The sequence below is a fragment of the Otolemur garnettii genome, unplaced genomic scaffold (genome assembly GCF_000181295.1).
Source record: "Otolemur garnettii isolate 467f Iridium unplaced genomic scaffold, OtoGar3 scaffold00027, whole genome shotgun sequence".
Classification (NCBI taxonomy): domain Eukaryota; kingdom Metazoa; phylum Chordata; class Mammalia; order Primates; family Galagidae; genus Otolemur; species Otolemur garnettii.
The window spans coordinates 1,693,953-1,711,327 of record NW_003852422.1 but is presented as its reverse complement, the minus strand read 5'-3'; positions in this window follow the sequence as shown (position 1 = coordinate 1,711,327).

Below are 17,375 nucleotides of genomic sequence, written 5' to 3'. Positions count from 1 at the left end.
TGCCTGTCCACAGATAACTCAGGCACCAGCATCAGGAAATTCCCAGGCCATCTCTGGGTCATTTCCAGCTTCCTGTTTCTCTCTTAATTTTACATTGTGTATTTTTTTCTAGGAAATGTTAAAAAATTAACACCTGCCTCATACTGGAAATATTCTCTATGGAAACACTGGGTGGGTCTGAGGCAGGAGGGCTGAGGAAGCAGAGGCAGGGGCAGAACCCACAGGACACTCACCCCTCGATCACACAACATCCACTGACCATCATCCCCAGCTCTGCACCAATAACCCCAGCCAGAATAGTCTCAGAATTGCTCTTGGTGTCCCAAAGACATATACTCATGGGACACTCAAACTTCTCTCTGTCCTTAACTGTGTTCTCCAAGTTTTCTGGCACATTCCACCCCTCCTGAGCTGTTAAGCAGTGTGTGCACTGCCTGTCCACTGCCTTCTTGTGTTGGCTGCCCCACGGCCAATGTCATGGCCTCCCCGCTATGGCCGGCACTTACTTCTGGAACTGCCCCACCCTGCAGTGGCCATGTCACAGAGGCTCCACAGTTCCACGGAGGTGACTTGCCACACGTGCCCCTGGCACAAGCTTCCCTGAATTCCTGATGAACTGCACCCTGGCACCACGGACAACCTCTGCTTTGCTGAACTTCACAGAATGGGAGGGGCCTGGTCCTTCCTGTCTCAGCAGGGCCCACTGTTCCCTGAATAGTGAGGAGGGGTGTCCTGCAGGGAGGTGGGGAATGAGGAAAGCAGGTCACCATGGAACCTTCCAACACTGTATCTTCAAGTTTGCGAATTCATGTGTGTATGTCTGGGTTTACCCACCTGTGTGTACAGTGTCACAGTGATTGTGATTTTATATTTTGGTCTGAGAGCTGTGCGTGCATATTTCTAAACCCAAATGCTTTAATTTTCTTTTCTTACTAGATTCCCTGGGAGCACCTCCCTCAACAATTAGAGTAAGACTAGTGTAAACAGACAGCCTAATTTTGTTTTTCAACTTAGATATTAAAAATAGAGTTAATCACTATCAAAATGATGTGTTTTTTCACAAGTTGAAGAAGTTGTCTTCTATTCTTAATTATTATGGATTTTAATTATGAATGTTAAATTTTACCAGATTGTCTTTTTCCTCATTTGAGATGATTGTCATTTTTCTATCATTCTGATAATGTAATCTATTACATTGTAATAGTAATTGATCGATTACATTGATCAATCTTCATATGTTTATCTATCCATACATTTCATGAATACATCCTACTTGGCTATGTTGTATTTTAAAAAAAGAGAACTCAACAATTTTTAGAGAAAGATAACAAAATTGAGTACCAACAATGTATTATCAATAATGCCCATTACACACTAAGAAAATAAGTAAAAATATTACAAAGGCAAATAAATAGGAACATGAAATTTATAGTCAATGGTGGAAAAGTACCCGATATTAACAGACCTACAAATGACCTAGATTTTGGAATGAACAATAACTTAAAAAGTAATTATATGTAAAATAATCTATGGAATAGGTGGATAAAATTGATAAAAAATACTTGTTACAGTAGAGAATTTCAAAGCAATAATGTAATCTGTAAGAAAGTTGGCTAGTGAGAAAGGTAAAATTCTACATATAAGAATAAAATAAAATTATAAAAGTTATTAGATGATATCAACTGAAGATGCAACACACAGAATAACCTGATGAACTTGAAAGTACATCAGCAAAATAATCCAGCTAATCACAGGGAGAAAAAAGACAATAAAAAATCCTACAGCCCCATGACCAGTGGATGCCATCAAGTAAACAAATATGAAAGTGGTTGGAGTCCCAGAAAGAAGAGAGACTGAGGAGAAATAAAATATGTTTATGTAAAAAATATTGATCAAAATTTTCTAAATTTAAGCAAAATGCCCACTCAAAGATCCAGAAAACCTCAAACAAACAAAATGAAAAGACTGGGTAAAAAAATGTCTTATAAGTAGACAGAGGAAAAGAGGCCTCACATACAAGAGGACAAAGTGTTTTTCCTTAGACATAGTTTAAAGCAAGACAATGAAGCAACCTCATTCAAAAACAGAAAAAAAATTAAGTAAACGCTGCCAACATAGACCACAATATCTGGTAAATATGTTTTCCAAAAGTTAAAGACATTTCCAGACAAGTAAAAGCTTAGAAAATGTGTTGCCAGCTGGCTTTCACTGTAAGAAATACTAAAGGAACTTCTCCCACCAGAATCAAAAGGATGTCGTAGTGAAACAAGGAGTTAAGGAAATAAATGTAGGCAACAGAATATTGTAAACATGTTGGAATTTTTTAATTATTACTTGATTTTTAAAAATTATTAAAGGAATTTATATGGAAATATTTAAATAATGAAAGAAGTTTTTTAACTATGTCTTGTTTTAAAAATTATTTAAAAGAAAAATTACTGTTTAAAACAAAACTAAAACAATGTAGTTTGGGCCTTAGAACAAATGTGAAAGTGAAATATATGATAACAGTACAAAAAGAGGAGGCTTTTGTGAGATTCCTTACAATTTCTTTCTTTAGTCTTACTTTGCCTCAAGTATTTTGAGCCTCTGATATTATATACCACCCACATCTTCTTGATGTAGTTACCTTTTATAGTTATTAAATGAACCTCTTTATCGAAGTTCTATTTTACTTACTGGATGTTAATATAACTGTAAAAGCTTGATATACTTAATGTTTATACAATAAAGTTTCACTTATTTTTACTTTTGACATTTTTGTTTGTATAATTAAATTGTGCATCTTATAAATAGTACATAGTTTGGTCTTTGTTACAAATTCTGACAGTCTCTTCCTCTTAACTGTACTGTCAAGGCCATTAACATTTAATGTAATTACTTATGTGATTAGATTTAAACTTAACAACTTTCTGTTTGTTTTCTTTTTCTCTTTCTCCCACCTTCTTTATGCTTAATCAAGTAATTATTAGTACCACACTCTTTCTCTTCTGTTGTCTTTTAACCCTTCTCATCTTTTTGTTTTGTTTTCTCATAGATAAACCTTAACTTATGTCAATACTAAAGTAACATTTTCTGAATTGAAAAATGATTCAACTGGCAAATCCGTGTGATTCACTGATTATGGCCCAAATCAGTGAAGACACTGCACTCTCCTCCTGCAATGACAGACAAGGCCCAGCTGGTCTGTCCCCATCCTTCCAAATCACTTTCCTCAGTTTCCTCTGCCTCATGCCCCAGTCTCCCAGGACACCAGTCCTTGCCACATTGGAGGATTCTTCCCAGGTACAGGCACTGTGGGCCGACCTGTCAGCACAATGCTGTTTGCTGCTCTGTCCATGCCAGTCCTCCCTCAACTGTGTATTTTCTGTCACAGACACTGCAGTGGCTGTCCCAGGCTTTCTGCTTTCCCCCAGATATGCACACCTGTGTGTCCCTATCCTCAGCTACCCGTACCTCTCTGCCTGTAAACCTGAACACACAGGTAAGCCTGGCTCCCCACAATGACCTTCTCATCTCCTTCACCACCAACACCCTGTCTGTGTCCCTCCACTGCAGGTGAGCTTTGCCTAGCTTCAGCCTGTGGCAGCCCTGCCTCTGGGGAGACTTCCCTCTGTTGGCTGTCTACAGCTATCTCCTGAAGCTGACTGGGTCCCTCCCTGCTGTCTCTCCAGTCATTTCTTAACATTCTCTTTCCCTTTTGTTTTGTTAAATACCATCATTGTCTTCCTCCCCTCCTCCCTCCTCCGTCCCTCCTCTTCCTCCTCCTCCTCCCCTCTCTCCTTCCCTACTCCCCCTCTTCCTTCTCCTCCCCCATTTTTCTTCCTCCGCTGACCTTGAATCACGTCTCCAACAGAATTCTTCCCTGTTTCTCACTTACCTATTTCCTCCTCAATGGTCTCAAATACACATATCTGATTCTTATATATAATCTCACAACTCATGTTTTTAAATTTTATCTCACTCTTGAGAGCCTGAATCCACACATAATTTGCCTTATAAAGTTCCTAATCTTAAATATAAACTGACAACTTAAAAAAAAATTAGGAATCCCAGCACTCTGGGAGGCCGAGATGGGTGGATCACTTGAGTCCAAAGTTTGAGCTCAAAAAAAAAAGCCAGGCATTGTGGTGGGCTAAAAACAACCGGAAAAAAAAAAAAATAGCCAGAATAGCCAGGCATTCATTATGGTGGGCACCTGTAGTCCCAGATACTTGGGAGGCTGAGGCAGGAGGATCACTTGAGCCCAGGAGTTTGAGGTTGCTGTGAGCTATGAAGCCATAGCACTTTACTGAGGGTGACAAAGTGAGACTCTATCTTTAAAAAAAAAAATTTCAAATAAAATTTATTTCCTAAATCTGTGAGCCAAGTTGTGGCAAGAAGCTTCTGTTAGCTCTGCCAAGGCCATTTGCAGACATTTAATGTAAGTGGAAACGTAGTATGTGGGACTTTTCCCGCTTCCTTCCTACAGTGTGATTTTTTAGGCTCATCGTTGCTGTCACATGTGTCTTCTTTAACTAGAAGGCTAAAGGCTAGTTAAGGAAGTGCTGGAGCACTGCCTACTACACTGGGCATCTGGCTCCCACAGAGGACACTTCTACCATGAGACCGGTGTAAATGGGCTTTTTGGGTTTTTTTTTTTTTTTTTTTTTTTGCTGGGAGCAGGTTTGAACCCACCCCCTCAGTATATGGGGTCAGCGCCCTACTCCTTTGAGCCACATGCGCCACCCCCCATATAAATGTTTTAAGTGAAAGTCTCTAACTTCAGAAACACACTAAGATCAAAGGCGGAGCTGCAGCACCTGCTCCTGCTGATTTGATTCAGCCTTTTACTGATGTTTCTAGCCAGTGTAATAAAGCAAGAAAAGCAAATATCATAGCGTCTTCCTGTAGAATAAAAATACATTTGAATAGTTTCCAAGTATTTTTAAAGAAAGAGTTTAAAAATGAAACATTGAATTTTGCTTTTTTAATTTTATGAAAGTATGATGGTTCTTATGTTAAGATGTAATCATGCACATTTATTTCTAAATAATGAGTTGCCAATTGAGAAAAATTATAGACACGATATTATCCAAATACACATACCCATACTCTGTCTTAGAGCAGGAGTTTGAGCAATGAAATATGCTTTCAGGGTCATCGCATTACTTTGCTAAATATTGTCTTCATGGCCCAAAGGATGCCATTTTGAACTGACCCCTCAAGATCTCTCACCTTCCTGGAACACCCTCCGCCAGCTGCTCAGCTCCGAGTGGCAGAAAGGTGCAGTGCACTGTGCTGAACATCTTCCTGGGTAAACCCAGGGCTCTGCTGGGTCAGGGAGGAGATTTAAATGCTCTCCCAAATAACAGTCCCATGCCAGTGCTTCCCAAAGGTGTCCAGAAAACAATGAGTTTGCAAGTTGACACTTGCTTCCTGGGTGGGGGGGGGGGGGGACTGTTTAACTCAGAAATGCTGATTAAGTCTTACAGAGATTTCTCCACTACAGAGTCTCTCAGAACCCCTAGTGAGCAAAAGGGCCTGATAAGTCCCAGTGGGGCAGGAGGGCCAGTTTCTTCCCGCTCTATTTGACCATGCTCTCTCTCCTGCATGGGAACAGCTAATCCAAGTCTGGGAAGCACTGCTGCTTCATTTCACCTCAAGTATTGGGTTCCCTGTCGGTTTCTAGTGTTTTTTTTACAGGGTGAAGCAAATTATTGAAATATCCCTAGTGTTGTATAAAAGAGATACCTCCTTAAATCCTGCCCCGAGGTGTCTCAGGAAACTTTTGTAACCATAACCTAACCCTGGGGACTCTCACGATCCGGGTGATGCCTTAGGCTGTTGCAAAGTGGGGCCCAACGCACCTTTGTGGAAGTGTCCAGACCCATCTGCTCAGGTGACTTTGGAACGGCCCTGAATTCCTTCTCACAACATGCCAAACAGGGCTCAGCAGCCCACGTGCAAAACAAGTGACCGAGCGCTCTGAAGGACAGTTATACATCCCTGTGTTTGAAATATAGTGGCACCATCGTGATGTCACAGCAGTGCCATCGTGACGGCCTGCGTCTCACAGAACTTCTGTTCACATTGCACGAGTGCTGCCCTGCCCCCTGCCACCGCCCTCATTCCTGCTCCCCCCGCTGGTAAGTTCATTTGAAGCACCTTTTGTTTAAGCTGTGTGTTGTGACATCAGACCAGATAGAGGTTTTTCTCCCCAGACACCTCATGTATTCTGCATTCTGGAATCTTCATTTTAAGACTTAATTCAGCAATTTTATTTGAAATTCATACACTCTTTGTTGTGCTGCAGCTGTCTCCTTTCCCCCTGCTGGGCAGGAAACCTGTGCTGATCATCGCTTGCAAGAGTGTTTCAGGCACACGCCGCAGACGTGTCGGCACGCCTCTGCAAACATAAGTGCAAAACTTCGCAGACTTCATGCATATTATTATTAGTTTTCTTCCCCCGTGAGTGATCTCCAAACACTAAATTAATAGTCATCAATTCTACTTTTTCATCTCAAATTCTTTCTCATACCAAGCAAATAGGAAAGCAGCTGAGAATTTCTCAGTTTTTAGATTCTGAAAAATGACCATGTCTGCTAGATCACAGTAGGTCAATTCCACTAAAAAGCAATTGATGAGGCAAGGCATGGGGAAGGGCTCCCAAGAAAGCACCAGGCACTCAGCTCGCTTCTCCATAAAAGGAGCTCGAGGCTGCTTAATTTTAAATTAAATGTTTGATGATATTTATTGTTTTAATAAATTGAGCATAAACTCTCGAATTAGTTTCCCTAAGTGCTCAAGGTCTGGTTCAATAACAGTTTATTCAAAACATAACAATGCTCTGTATTTGCGTCATCTTATTGAAAAATTTATTATTCTCCGAGGATTCGTGCTGCTGCACACGTTCCCACTGGAGGGACATGCTAAGCGCGAGATGTCACCGCCGTTCTCAAAGTTCTGAGACTTCGTCCAAGCCGTAGAACAGACTCACTGGAGATGTACAGAGTATTTTTGTTTGTTTATTCCTTCCCTTCTCCTGGGCTCTGCTGGCTGGTGCTGTCCAGGGTTCGTGGCTGAGGCAAATGCTGGGCACTGCACAGCCTTCATTTCTGTGTATCAGGGCAATGCAGACACAGGCACACCCATGTGAACTTATCTTTGCACCAATTTATTTACCTGGAAACAAAAATAAAACCTTTCCTCAGCTGGCACGAAAAGGAACAAGTCAGTTCTTGCTGACAAATGCAATTACACGCTAAGCCCATTCCGTCACCTCTCACTCAAGCTGTGGTCACTTTTCTTAAGCGTATGATGGTCGGACAGTGCTGTGGATGGGTGTCATCCAGTCTGGAGTGTTTGCATTTGTCTGTGACATGTTATGATGAATGTCAGTGACTGTGCAGTGTTTCTCCTGTTGAAAGATAGCACAGATGCCCTCAGGCAGGGGCTGTGACACTTATTTTGCTATTAACACTGCGTCTACATATCCCCAATGCAATGAGGAATTGAAACAATTAGTGGCAAACATAAGAATAATCATTTTGGCCTCAGTTTCAAAGATGCTTTGATTTGTCCTGTTTTGAATTCTCTGGAGAATTGCCTCAGCTCTGCCTTTTCCTCTGCTGCTGTGGCCTTAGGGCAAGCAAGGCTGCCTTCATTGTCCTGAGTCTTGAAACATCTCGGGGCCGTGCACCACAGCCCCAATGCATCTCTGCAACACAGCGATGCTATTTGTTACACTTTGGGAGCCAGTGTGAATTAAAACCACCCCTGGAAGGTTGTGCATCGAACCAGGAAGGAATGAATAACTTCCCTCAGACATCCCTATATTTTATGCCAAGGTGCTGCCATGTCGTCTGGAAGAAACCCCATTTAATGGACCCCATCATCGGGAGCTGGCCAAGGCTCCCGTGCTGGACGTGGTTTGAGACCTGAAGCACAGCCACTGTGCAGAGCTGGGTGTACTGGGCAGGACACTGCTCCCCGCACACCTGTGCTCATTATGGGATAATGACAAAATGCCACGTTGAGAAGCCTCATATCACAGTTTCGTTTGCTCCTGATGGAATGACATAGGAGTGCATCCCACCCCTCCACCCATGTGAAGTCCCATGCGCTCCATTTCCCACAAGGAAAGAATGGGTCTCCCATGGTGTAGGGCTCAGGGTGACCTAACGCTACACGCTGTGTTGGAGGGACCACGGCCTCAGCCCTTTCGCCACTCAGCTTCCATTAGTTGCAAACCCCCCTTGTTCTCTTTAATTTTTAATTACCATTGTCTGTTCACCTTTGTTTTACCCATGACATCTTCAATTTAAACAGTATCAGAGAGGTTGATGTGAACAGTTTTCTTTTCAGCTTAAGTGACTGCAGCTCGTTTGGTTGTTAATTATGCAGGGAGGTTTGCATGGCTGGGGCTGGTAATTTGAATATGCTCTTGATGTCAGGTCTCTGTCTGGGCGGCTGAGCTTGTAAAAGGATTATGATGATGTATATATGGTTCATGGCTAAGTGGGCTAATGAAAGTACCTCATTTAATCAAACACAATTAATTAAATTAACTTATGATATTAACCCATCTTTTCGTGCATGTATAATTTATATTAATTGATTTGCTGCACCCAAGTGGACCAATCAGGTGGGCTGCTGACAGCCTACGGACTGAGGAGGCCTCATTAGCATCACTTTGATGCAAACCGTAATTGATGGGTCAGTGTGTTTCAGGGATGGAGCAAAAGCTTTGCTAATTGTCATAAGAAGTTGAAATTGATTGTGTCTGCATTAGTACATAAATTTAAATTGATTAATGTTTTGTTCTAAAATTAATGTTCATTCTAGAGGGATGATATAATGCTTTATTTATTGGATTCGTTAATGCAGTCTAAGGAAAAATTAGTGGTGAAGTTCGGTGAGTGAGGTGGGTCGTTAGGAATGAGTTCCAGGGCAGCATCGGAAGGCAGCAGCCGTCTGACACCCAGGCCCGGCTGCCAGCTCCTAAGCCCCGCTCTTTAGAAATGTTCAAGCATGAAAGCCTCTAGTGAGACTGTCTGGGTCGAGCATTTAATTAAAGCTCTTTAGAGACAATTACCAGGGAAGGCACCTTCTCCTGGTGAGCCCGGTGGGGCGCAGGTCCAGTGTGGGCCTGGTCCCGAGACGTGATTGCTTCCTGGGCGAGGCTTGGATATAAACCGTCATCCCAGTTTATGCCAACTTCCTCTACATGAAAAGAAAATGCTCTCAAAGTTGCTTGAATTGCAATTTATACTTTACAGCCAATTGACAGAGATCATGAAATCTGAAATCACAGACGCTTTATTAGAGCATAGACTCTGGGCCTGGGCTGCATTTTTCATAGATGCTCTTTATGTGGTGATTTTTATTCTGAAGATTCTCTAGTTAATGTGATTTGAGACCTGCATGTGTTCATTTTTCCAAACTAGCATTTAATTTGGTGGACGTCCCTAACATGGCAACTTGGATACTTTTTTAAAAATTTGGTAAAACCATTTACACTAGGAACATACATGGTCATTTAAAATATTACTAAAACCACAAATGCATTGAGTACTAAGGGAGCATAAGAAATCTACTGAAAAATTAGTTTGATTCATTTATAACTCCCTTTTTTCTTGCTAAGGAAAGCTTAACATCTGCTTCTTATAAACTGATTTAAATAGAAAATGTGTAATGCATCCTTTCACCAAATGGTTCTTTTTTTATTGATGGAATAAAGCAGTTTGGCTGTTTGGGTTTTACTACGGTGCATTCACGCTCTTAGAAATGGGACATCTCTGTTTTCACAAGGAAACATTTTGAACTTCACACACTACACAGATTAGATATCTCTCCTTGCTGTCTTACTGAAGTATGCCTAGTATTATTTACAGCAGCTTCCTGAGTCTGAAAGAGTTGAATTATATTCAAATATCACCCCATGTGGTGGCACTATAGAGTAACAAACAATAATTGATTCTCTGAGAGCAACTTCTCCTTCTTAACTTTTGTGATCGTGTTAATGGATGCTTCCCACTTGTTTTCCATTGTCAGATTTTAAGGACAGCAATTCAAAACTAAGTCATATTACTCCAGACAGAGTGATGAGTTTTGTCAGGGCTGCAATTGTATGTGCTGTGTGGGGAAATGAAGTTCTTATTACTTGTTTAAATTATGTTTAGTGCTCCTGTTTTATTTATCCTAGAATTATACATGCCTAGTATATGCTACACGCATAAAATGCATTTGTATATGTGTAAGCTTATTAAACACTCGCAGAAAACTAGCTTGTATTTGAATATTCTCACTCTGTGATTTTTCTCTCCAAAATGAAAAAGAGAACATGCCTTGCATATTCCAATGGAAATATTGAGACTGAAATCTTCTCTCTTGCTTGAAAAAGTGATTTCTTTAAGATAAATGATATAGAAAAAGAGTTATTCTCCCTAATGCTGGCTCATTCTTCCATGGTTGGCATTGAAACCAGAGACAGTCCTGGAGAGCTGAGAGTGGAGGGTGGGGTGATCCGGAGAGAGTCTCACGTTTTAGGAAAACAATCTCAGAGACAAGACGGCTGTAGTTCTCGAAACTTTAGAGCACGCTCACTTCAAAAATTTAGCTGTTTTCAAAATTAGTATTGTGCTTTTGATGTGACTTTAAATCTCAAAAGGAGAAAACTGGCTCTGGAAATGTTCCTGGGTATTGCAAGGACAGAATTCAAGTAAACACCTTGGGGACCCCAGCCTAAGGTTTCATTATTTCCTGGCTGTACTTAAGGTTGGGAAGGTAACAACATAGTGATTTAAAATAATTTTGTCTTAATTTAGCAGTTATATGAATGGGTCACAGATGTTCTGAGAGAAAATTAACATTGTCTTGTTTAAAATAAAAGCTTGACTCTATGCCGTGTGTGGTACAGTCGGGTAATTATTTTGCTAATCAGGGAGTGGTTTATACCGAGGTGTAGCTGAGCTCTTTGGAGATATTTGGTTTCAGGGAGTCCAAATATGGTTTGGGATTTTGGTCTTCAGGAAAGACTGAAGACTGGAGTGAAGCAGAGGCCCAGCTTCCCGCACCCCACGGCTGCCCTGGTGGGGACAAAACCACAAGTCCACAAATGCAGGGACTGAGGTGAAATGCGCTGACTTGCAGTTCCAGAACTGGCCCTGGTTTTGTTAGGAATTGCCCCCCAAGTTCCTCTTCGTACAGCCTGGCTGAAACCCTGTACTTCTGCATCTCGGGCCCAGGTAGAGCAATTCAGCCAGCAGTAGGTGTCACTGCAGTCAGTGAGAATTATTCCACAGAGTTGCTGAAGAAAGGAAAATTATTTCCAAAGTCCAAAAGGAAGAATTATTATAAAACACTGGCAAAGCAGACAGGGGATATTATTATAACATGTTATCTTGAATATTAAGTTATTATATTATTATGATAACTATAAGTTGTTATAGTTCAATGATTAAGCAGAAAGAAAACCATTCTTAAAATCCTTCCCATGTTTCCTGAAGCCTGACATGAAGGAACAGATGGACCCTGCCTTAGTTCCAGAGGGCAAACAACCAGACGAAGATTTCCTACATCTATTTTCTCTTTTCCTTCCGAGAGCATCCAACGTCCTTTGTCAAACAAGTTTATCACTTGTCAAAACTTTATTCTATGATCCATATACCAGCAAAACTAACAGAGGAGTTTTGGTTAGACATTTTTGATGCACCTTAAGACCATACTCCATAGTAACTTTATTAAGTATTTACATAGAAAACTTTTCAGAAAGGGAAAAAAAATCATCTTTTAAAAAGCATGACAATGCCATTAAATGTTTATTTTTAAGGCCATTTTATGAATGTTTGCAAGAATTTTCTTAGAGCTGCTTTCACAGATAGTGCTATGGAAGATCAAAGTCGTTACTCATGTCGATTTTATTGTTGCCATATGGGGTTACTACAGAATGTTAAAAACATGCACTTTTATTTTTTATATTAGACTCCCAGGTATAGACAACGATCTGGCCTTCTGTTATAACAGTCATGTGGATTTCACTTCATACAGTACATACTTTGCCCTTCTGAGTTTATGTTTCTTAATCTCTAAAGAGTTTATAATTTTATAATTCAGCCCTTTTGACTAGCGCGGTTTAATTTTGCTCCCATGTGGCATTTGCTTAAAAAAATGCTGTTCAGTTAGGTCATCCGCTCTGTCCTAAGGATGTCATCAGGACGGCATTGTTTAAGGTGTCTGGAGGGAGGAATCGGATACTTGTCAGACATTGATCTGCCTCAGATATATGTATTGTTTATTCAAAAATATTCAAAAATGGATTTATTTTGTCCTCAGTCAGGCAGGTGACTCTTTGAAATGAAACGACCTGTTCTTTATAAACTAAAACTCTGAATTCTGTTGTGTTCTTCCACCCCCTCAGAAACAGCTGGAGAAGGGGTGACCCCTGTGTGACCCTCCGAGTGGTTTAAAATGTGATCTTACCAGGCTTCCACAGGAACGACAATTATCTGTCAGAAAGACCAGCGTTGCTGAATCCCAGTCAAACCGTGAGCATGGAAAAGCGTTCATACACTACTGCTTTACAGTTGTTTTTAGAGTTTGTGTTCCCTGTCCACTTTCCTACATATGCGAGGAAAACACAAGAACACACTTGTGCCTAGAACATATTTGAAGGAAATCAGTAACCAAGAGAGGCTTACACAAAATTAAAAATTTAAAATTATATGTTTATAAAAACATACCCTGTCAGAAAAAGGTGACTGCTGTGTTTTTATCTACATTATATATTTTATGCAAAATTAAACAATTTATCTTAAAGCCTTTATTTTAATTGAAATATTATTTTTAAAATAGGATGCTTCCATAGGCTAAGAAGCTAAACTCCATGTTTAATTTAGGTTACTCTGCAACACGAATCAAATTCGAATTTTGCATATTGACATTTTCATTGTCACTCGGACTCTTTGCTTGCACCTGCTGGGGACCCAACTGGACGCGTCGTAATCATTTTCTTATCAGCTTGCCTGCTGGGGAAGATCTTTATTTCTCTGCTCTGAAGAACGATAGGTGAGGATGGTGAAACTAGGGAAAAAATTCATTTCAATGTGTTGAAAATAATGCTATGATTAATTAGTGTGGCTTAATAAGGTGAGGACAGTTTTAAAATTGCCCTTTGGATTTTTTCTTATCTGTGGTATTCCTGCAGTATTTGTAATCCCAGAGTCTCAATATAACTCTGTGTCTGCTGTATTTCTACAAATTGAGAGTCTTCTCTTTTTTTATTATTATTTGTGGCAAAATAAGCTAAACTTGATGAGTTTCAAACATAGGTACACATCAAAACAATGATGCTCATTGTCTCCCATCCATTAAGGTCTCAGGGTCATGGGGCTTCCCAGGGCCTCGGTCTAATGTTTCCTTCTCGGTTTGTGCTCAGAGACAGAGGTTAGCACCACTCTGAGCACACAGAGGCATCTGGGACAATGTAAAACAAAATTCGATTTAACAAATAATGTAAGCTTGGTAAGACTATGAATGGAATATGCTCTTAAAAATTCAAATGAAAAGCAAAACAACAGGAAAAGCCCTTAGTTTAGAGATGACATTTTTTATGCCTCTTGCAAAGATGGTTATCCTTTCTTTGGGGAAACCCTCCCACAAACATATAGCACCTAGTCTGAAGCCTTATAACCAATAACATTGACATTTCTCTATTATGAATATGTATTTTGCGTTTTGATTAATAGTTTTCTATTTGATTATGACATTTACAAATACTAGTTTAAAAATGGAATATGTAAAAATTTTACAATGTCAGCAGCACTTAGGCATGAGAATATTAAGTGCATGTACGCAGGTCCTAAGCACATGGAATTGGCCCACAGTGTTTCAACTGTATTTCTAGAAAATCTGCTATGGAATTCTGGAATCTAGTCCCCAATTTAGAGTTGCTGCTCCCATTATGCTACCGGGAGACAGGGTTTCCACGGCTCTGGCTGCCAACATTTTATTTTACTTTGTTCTTGGTCTCATGTGTTAATTTTAGAGAAAGAAACCACAGCAGACTTGAGTGTGACAGTCCCTTTAAAGATGTCACACTAAGTGTGAATGTTTTCAACCCCTCAAATTTGGGCAGACTTGTCTCTAACACACGTAATCATGTCTGTGAATGTGATCGTCAGTTTTTTCTGTGTCAAAGAGCCGAGACCAAAGTCACCCTGTTTTGTGTATGTGTTGGTGAGGGAAAACCCAGGGATGATGCTCAGGCCGTTAATAAAATTCAAAATCCATTTTTCAAGACAATTATAAAATAAAAAATATTTATTATCCTTATATAAAAATGTTAACGTTTAAAAATCAAACTTGAGCTGCAAAAATTAGTATTGGGAAGTAAAGTGCATTTATTAGCCTTTTAGGAAAAATAAAGTATTATTATTTTTCCCTACTTCATTAATTTTTAGACATGGGCATAAAAAAGACATTTAAAAACTAATACCTGGTTAGTACAATAGCCAGGAAGGTTGGTATTTATTTCCAAGTTCTATGGTGAGCAAAGAGAGAAGAGATTAATCCTAAGTGTAAAAATGGGTTATCTGTATAAATTGGCCCCAAAGGAAAATCTTCCAAATGGGTTTTCTTGTTCCTTGACACGATCCAGTCAAAATCATATTTGCCCCTGTCGTGTTACTTTAGAAAACGGAGTTGAGCCAAGGGAACCGGGCCGTGGGCACCGATGAGGGCGGAGGGTGCGAGCCCGGGTTAGAGGGCGAGGGCACCGGCCGGGCCAGGCCGGACCCGGAGCGCAGGACCGACGCGTTATTGATGACGGTAATAAGCGCGCCGGCCGTGACGGCGGCCAGACGAGCGCGACAGCGCAGACGCGTTGAGCGGAGACACAACATGAAGAAGTATGGAGCGCGGCTCCTCACCTGGCAGGGTTATTAAAGTTCATTGGAGGAAGATGAACTGTTTCAATATGTTAAACACTCGAGGCTGTTAACAGAGAGTTGCTGTCACCAGGAAGCCGTAACGCCATCGTTTGGGGAGCTTTGGCTGTCTTTTTTCCCCTTCTTTTTCCTTTTGGAAATTTCAATTCGTTTTCACTTCAGCAATCCCTCAGTCTCTTAACTGTCTGCACAGGCTCGGAAAAGCCAACAAGCACAGCCTCTCTGCACGAACTTGGGGAGCCTCTCACGGCTAAAAGGGGCCGGCGACTGAGGAGTCAACCCAGAACATGAGACTGGCCGAGGTGAATCTGTTTTGGATATTAATTTCTCGTCTCCCTCAGCTAGCCTCACGGAGAGCACCTGCCGTAGCCCTGGACCTGGGCACGCTGAGGCTTAAATCATCCGGTGTGGAGTGGACGTGCTAGAGGCAGGAAATTTAGTCGACGCAATTTAGTGTCAGAACATGCAATTTTAAATTACCCTAAAGTAAGTAATTTGAGAGCCACAAAAATTAAGAAAAATAACTCTACATTTTGCAGGAGCACAGAGAGCTCTGAATGAAGAGACAAGCAACTCTCAATATAAATTTTGCTTCAGGGTTAAACTTTCTTTCTCTGCAGAAAGGTCACAGCAGGATTCAATGTTTTTAATCTTACTACAAAGTAATGACATTTTAGGAGATGTTTGCAAATGCAGAATAGGCTGCCCTGTTCAGAATGGTATTTGACTGGAGTATCTACATCAGCCCTACTCACTGCGGTTGGTGTCGGTATTGAGTAATGGCTGGAAACAAAGATTTGCAGCCATGTTATATAGTCCAGTATGGCTCCAATGGGCAGGACAGATGCCACCTGGACACATCAGGCATTCTTTCCTTCTATCAGGGCTTGAATTCCCACAGGGTAATGAAAAATTACTCAGCACATCTATTTACCCATGTGGCTTTCTTTCTTTCTATCTTTTTTATCTTTCTTTTAAAAAGTATCTGGAATTTTAAAAATAACATGAAAATAGTGAAACCATGTTCATGCCATTCAATTTAGACTAGAGATTCCTTAATTCTGTTCAATCAGTAAGCTAGAACTGGTCTAAGGAGTCTATTCCATGCTGGCCACAACCCCATATAAATAAACCAATTTAACGCCATTTTCTGTCCTAACAAAAATAAAACGTGTCCCTGCTCAGTGAACCTAAGAGCAGAACTCTATTTAAACATGTTTATCACTGGCATCACTTAACTGCGGTATAGACTGGGCCCAAGAAGGGACCCCACTCAGCAGCATGGAATTGTCTAATTAAGGCCCCAGCCAGGAGCGCCAGGTGGATGAATCACCGCCATTAAGCAGGCAGCAATTACCAGGTGGTTAGAGAGCAAGGCACCCGCATCCGGGCGGGTGGTGAGGCCCTGTCACCTGATGCAGCAAACAGAACACAACTTCAGGTGCCCTCAAAATCAATTCCTTCCAGACAATGGGCATTATGGTTTGAAATTCTTTTCAGTCTCTCAGTAGGGAAAGTAATCCAATGATAAAACTAGGCAGTTATTTGATGGAAGTGTTGCTATGTAACAGAATATTCACTCCCTACTGGATGGACAAACACACATGGTGATGACTTGGGGAGCTCAACTGCCATTCAGTACGAACAATTTGAATACCTACTGGTCTCTCCCATAGGATGGAGGCTCTGCCCTGAGTACCTAGGGCAAGGCCTGGAGGACAATTTGTGTCAACCACCAGGATGTGGGCTCTGGGCATGCGGGTGGGGCCAGGCCTCTCACACCAGGCTGCACCCCAACCTATGTGTTCATCTGCAGGCACACTGCGCTCCACTGGGCACCATATAAGGGGCTGTGTGCCAGCATGTCTGTCTCCTGTCACTAGGGTCCAACCCACCCTGAAGGTTTTTTTCACAGATGGATACCCAGAGACTCTAAGAGCACCTGACAGACACATAGTTGGTACGCAAGAGTCTCTACTGAGTGAACAGACGATGAACCTGCTGGCTGGGTCATATCATCCCACTTCACAGGTGAGAACACCGAGTCTCAAAGACACTTGAGTACCCACGTCACACACTTTCTCCTTTACCTTCTGTTTTCAAGATTGACATTGTCCAATTCTCTGTACCCTAAAATGGTTCAAATCCAACTGAATTCTGTACTTTGAACTTGTCTTGTCTTGTTGGTTTGTGTCTTTAGTCCTGTAACTATTATGACATTGTCACTGAAACACAGGTTAGCACATACACAACGTGCTGGCAGGTGACACAGAGCAATCAGATGTCCTTCCGGCTACAATTCTCTACCCACCACTCTGTCCTGGGGCAGCCAGCAGCCAGGGGAGAGCACTTTCTTTCTAGGCTGACTTGAACCCCAAATATCCAAGATAGCAATTTAAGGAATTTAAGAGAGCCTTGTAAGAGTTTTACAACTACAGAGATTCTTTT